Source organism: Lactuca sativa, chromosome 4 (genome assembly GCF_002870075.4).
Source record: "Lactuca sativa cultivar Salinas chromosome 4, Lsat_Salinas_v11, whole genome shotgun sequence".
In the NCBI taxonomy this organism is placed as follows: Eukaryota; Viridiplantae; Streptophyta; class Magnoliopsida; order Asterales; family Asteraceae; genus Lactuca; species Lactuca sativa.
In genome coordinates this window covers 291,958,872-291,964,877 of record NC_056626.2, presented here as the reverse complement: position 1 = coordinate 291,964,877, position 6,006 = coordinate 291,958,872, and the positions used below count along the sequence as shown (strand labels likewise).

The following is a 6,006-nucleotide window of genomic DNA, read 5'->3' as shown; positions in this document are numbered from 1 at the left end:
TTAAAATACCATATAAACTCCGTTCGCTTATAATACAGATTTTTATACACGTTGTTTACAAAAACCATATGTGAAATGACTTTTAGTGAAGTAGGTTACTATTTTGTGTAATTTTGACCAAAACATATGTTATGTTTTGGACTCGAACTCCCTCCCAATAGTATGTATAAAGGTGGTATGACAATCCCTAGCTTCTTAGTAACACTTATAACACCTTCTAGAAGCTCTTTAGCATAGTATGTAACACTTAGTAACACTTATAGCTTCTTAGTAACACTTATAAAGGTGGTATGACAATCCCAATAGTATGTATAAAGGTGGTATGACAATCCCTAGCTTCTTAGTAACACTTATAACACCTTCTAGAAGCTCTTTAGCATAGAAGAACCGAATTTGGAGTGTTCTTATCACCTAATTGAACCAGAGTGTGTGTTGAGAATCTATACACGAATATAAAAACTAACTATCTGACAAGGGCATTGTTTACGTTGTATTGTAACCAATTGAACCAATACCTACTTATACTAACATTAGAGGGGCAAAATGGTGATTTTGGCATTCTGAACGACTATATTAACAATCCTATGACCTTTTTACATAATAAAGTCAAGCTGGATGGTTTGACCCGGAAAACTGTTTTTTTTTTTGTTTTTCCGAAAGAAAGTCCAGCTTTTTGCGAATAGCTTAAAACCGGGCAAAAATTTTGTTCCGCAATTATTCTGGTAAGTGATTCCTAGCCGGCGATAGGGTTAAATCCTAACCGGTTATATGACAACTTGAAGGGCGTGTTCGGCAAAATTAGCTTGTAACAGGTAACGGGTAGCTTGTAGCTTGTAGCGTTTTGTTAAACGCTACATGAAGTAGCTTTTGGATTTGGAGTGTTTTGATTAAACTAAACCGCTAGAAGCTTGTAGTGTCAAACGAGACTTTTTGTTTTAAACGGAGCATTTTGTCAAACACTAGAAGCTACAAGCTCTCAAACGCTCCAAAACGTTCCGTACCAAACACGTCCGAAATATGAAGTGACGGTTAGGTTATTTTTTTTTGTCTTACAAAAACCACTATGGTTTGTGCACCTCTAAAAAGACATCACGCCATCATCCAAATTTGTGTATTGTTTATAAAGAATGAATTACGATACTCAGATTATATTATTTATTAAAAGTACCCTTTTATTTATATATAAGTATTAACAAACTTATAAGTATAAAAGAATATACATTACAGTAAAGTTTTAACGAATTTAATTTGATGATATATACTTTAGAAAAAAAAGACTTGTAATACAATTGCAAAGTTTGTAACTTATTGTCGGGAAAGAACTTTTGGTGTCGATAATAATTTAAATTACTCAATGGAAAAAATTCCTACCTATCTACGTATGAGTATTACAGTAATTACATTTGATTTGTTCATTTTATGAAGAAGCTAGTTAAGTCTCATAATTTGTTACAAGACCTTCATGTGGTAGAGGTAATATGGTAAGAGTAGTAATATTTCTTGGACCTTCGCGAAGATATAATGATGCTACAGTTCCCACCTCTGACTATCTTTTGACCAATGTTTTAAAAACCGGTTTTTTAGTTGAATCGGTATAGTGATCGGTTCCCGGTTTAACCGGTTCAACCGCCGGATGAACCGGTTTCTATATTTTTCATGTTTTTTATTTTCCTACACATACATATACATAAAAATTATGAATTTGATGTTTACAAGTTTAAACATTAAAAATAAGTTGTAGATGAATCCAAATACATTAAAATAACACATAACCATAAGTGTTAGTGTTTTAAATCAATCCATATACATCAAAAAGAAAATAAAGTATAATACCGAAACGAAATATAGTTTTTGATGAATACAAACACATCAAAAGAATCTATAACATTTACCAGATGTTTTTAATTAAAGAAAACTAAATAGATTTGAAAAAAAATCACCAAAGTTTATTATGTAAATGGTTTTTTTTTCATGTGTTTTTATTCGGTTTAACTGGTTCAACCGGTTTATTTTGACCGATTCAACAGGTTTTTTCTAAAAACCGGTCGGTTCAATCCGGTTCAGAAATCAATGTAAAACCGGTGATAGTTTAACCGCTCCCTCTTCCGGTTCCCGGTCCAACCGGTTCGACCGGCCGGTTCAAACCGGTTTTTAAAACATTGCTTTTGACATGTTTCAATTAAGGAGTGCACATGAAATCCATGGTTGCACTTGGGCAGTATTTTTACTCGCTCTCCTGTTGAAAAATCACCCAAGCATATCACACATTCTTTGTCCAATCCTGGTAGCTTCAGTCCTTCCCAATAGCTCACTGTTGGGAAAATCTTTAATGCTTTCTTCTTGATTCCAGTGTTGGCTTTAACTAAAGTACTTTCCTGGCTACCGCTACTTTCTGAACTAGATAATCCCGTGCATCTTAATATACACCTGATGATGGAGTTCAATGCTAGTGAGCAAATCAGAGCGCATAGCACCACCGACAGCACCATCACCACATTCGTATCAAAGTTGCTACGTTGTGTATATGGGCTTGACTGTGATGGACCTATCACAGCAGCCGCTGGTTGTTGGTATGAATAAGTGTGAAGTAGAAGTTTTCTTCAATTAAAATGCCTCGTTTCATTCTCAAAGTGCTCAGTAGACAGTGTTGACATGTTAAGTTGTTTGTGAATAATGATCAAGGTTTGTTTAGATGAGAATTCAATGAAAGACCAACGCTTATATATATATATATATATATATATATATATATATATATATATATATATATATATATATATATATATATATATATATAGAGGGGTGATTAGAATAGGGTCGCACTTTGTGTATTTTAAGAAAAAAGAGAGGATATTTGAATAGGATTTGAGCCACCATGTGGGATTTTATTTCGACACCTTTGTATCAAATTAGTGTTTGAGCAACCATGTGGTATATATCTATTCGTCTTTGTAATCTATATGATCTCCACCATTAATTTGGATCTTCCACTATATATGGTATGTGCAATTATTTAGTAAAAGGGTTTCTCTATTTATATGGGTCCGACGCACTCTCTTGAAGTCAAATAATGATACGAGTTGCCGTCCAAAAAAACCAAAAATTCTATGCGTGGAGCTTTTGTACATCTTCGTATGCTTTGCATAACCACCTTTTTTCTCCTGTTTTCAGGAAAGGTTTTTAATTTAATAACTGAATGACTATATACGTTTAATTAATACTACGCTCAAACATACAAGTAAATGGATTAAAAATATATGACTTTTGCTCAAATGAAAACCATAAATTATGTCAGAACCGATATATTAGATGTGTAAAGTAGAGGTGTTTACGGTGCGGTACAGATGGTTTATGCGCTTTAGTAGCAATTTATGCGGTTTCAAGTTTTGTTCAAATTCACAAATTTTGTATGTACCACATTATAATCTTGTTTCAAGGTATTTTAAAATTTATTGAAGATACAATTCATTATAATCTTGGTTACCATAAAACTTACGGTAGGCCAAACTTTTGCAATGATTTCCATCCTGTGTCAAGAATTTCCTTCATTGTCACATAGCAATCGTTTACATGCATTGATATTTATAGTTCATTAATTAGGTCTACATACACCACAACAATAATACCTTCATTATTGTCAAGAATTCCGATCTCCGCCTGCAATTTCCCATGCGCATCAATTCAAGCAATTGACCCTTGACGTTTCCCATGTATGTCACTTCGGTTTCCCCGATCATCATCATCCATTACTACGTCTACTAGTGAAGATGTCACCTCCGGGGACCTGGCTTTGTCGGATGTATTTGATGTCGAGTCCTCCAAGCTTGATTCCTTGACCGCTTCAACAATGGTGGATCTAATCTCGCCATGTGTGGGCAGATATGAACTTCGATAGTGCCCAGGATAAAAGAAGAGTATTAAGGAATGTCATTGTTGCCCCAATTGATTTTTCGGAGTCTCATGCGCCTCAAGCTTCCATTAATCTCAATAGATTCCCGATCCCTTCCCAAGTTCCTCTCTCGGACATGGAGGTTGATTCTCCATCCTCCTCGTCGGAAATTAGAAACACGGTTGAGGTAGACAACATGTAACATCCCAATTTTCAAGACCAAAAATTTCATTTTTAAATAAGTTATTACATAAAACCATCAGTATAAAAACATTCATAATAATATCCCGTGTCAAACCAAAATGTTAGTAATCAAAACATATTATCATAAAACCATATTAGAGTGTAATCCCAGAGATCTCATGTGCGGAAAACATAGTGTGATGCGCTGCGATCAAGCTGACTCCTTTCCTTTAAACATGAAGTACTTGAAACCAAAACTGAAAAGCGTAAGCACAAAGCTTAGTGAGTTCCCGCATCATACCACATACCATACAATCACAAAGCATACATACTGTCGGACAATTCTGGGGTGCCCGACCTACCCGGTACGACCATTCTGTGGTGCCGACCTACCTGTGTCAAGCCATTCTGGGGTGCTGACCTACTCGTCGGTCCTAACAACCGACCCTCGGGGACTATTCCACCCCTACTGCTACTATCACATATATCATAACAAAAACATACTATCAGACATATTTGTGGTGTTCGAACTACCCTTCGGTCCTAACAACCGAACTTGGGGGACTATTCCCCTCCTACTACCACTATCACATATAACCTATCATGCCAACATATAAACATATCATCACATACTGTCAGACATATCTAGGGTGCCTGACCTACCCTTCTGTCCTAACAACCGAACTTTACTACTATCACATATAACATATCATGCCAGCATATAACATATCATGTACTAGCAAACCTAGTTGATATCACAATGACAATCCTCTAACATACAACTCCTACTGGTGGGCCGACATTGTGGCGGTAGACCCACCGCTATTGGAAGGTAACTCACCTCACACTGCTGAAGTCTCGTAGACACAATCCTACACTGCTGAAGTCCCGCAGACACAACCCCAGCTGCTCGATGACAGATTCCCGAACTATCAACACCAAAATAACACCCAATTAATAATTTGGTCACAACACATATCCATAACTACATACATGGATAATTACTACATTACCCCAAGGTTGGCTTTATTCAAGCCCAAGGCCTAATCCATAGGCCCAAAGTCCAACTAGGAATCAAGGCCCAACATATGGCCCAATTTTCCAAATTGGGCCCAAGCCTATACATGGTCTTATTCTGAGGCCCAACATCATATAATCATTATGGCCCAAACTATGGCATATTCTATGGCCCAATTTTCCAATTTGGGCCCAAGCCCCTTACATGGGCGTTACCCTAGGCCCATTAAATTATTCTAGTCCAATTGCTTGACTTTGGATGGCCCATTAATAACCCAACCATCAAGGCCAATAGAAAGGCCCAACAATAAACCCAAGTGAAATTAGAGTTTCTCATAAAATGATGATTAGGGTTAAGTTTCCTACTTAACCCATTAAGGGCTTAATCCACTAAAGACTTAATCCATTAAGTCCAATATTGCTTAGATTAATTTTTGCCATTGATTACTACTTAATATTTCTAGTTATCAAATAACTCTTGTGTGTCCCAATTAATTCCCCAAATTAGGGTTTCATTGCATTAGGGTTTTCCAAACCCTAATTAGGGTTTCCAACCCAAATACTAGCCCATTTATCAATTTATTGGGCTTTTTGGGCAATTAGGGCTTTATTGGGCCTATTACGCCCACTAGAATATCATTAAGCCTATTAGGGTTTTCACTTAGCCCATTAGGCTTCACTGGGCCCATTAGGGTTTCAAGTACCCCAAACGAATCAAACTTACAAGATAAGCACACCGCCACCCGACACGGAGGCCGGTGGCAGCAGGAGGCGGCGGCCACCACCCTAAGGTGGTGGTTTTCAATTTCTTTTCATTATTCAATTTTTTTGTTACAATTACAATGAAAATACCAAAGTAACACACCTAATAACTAAGCTAAACATACACACACATAACCACCATGGTTGCTGGCGGT

At 36.6% G+C, this 6,006-nt stretch overlaps 1 pseudogene; it reads right to left on the bottom strand.

Annotated features, from left to right (window-relative positions):
- Positions 1 to 1,792: 1,792 nt before the first annotated feature.
- LOC111892769 (RING-H2 finger protein ATL78-like) lies at positions 1,793 to 2,654 on the bottom strand (annotated as a pseudogene).
- Positions 2,655 to 6,006: the final 3,352 nt, after the last annotated feature.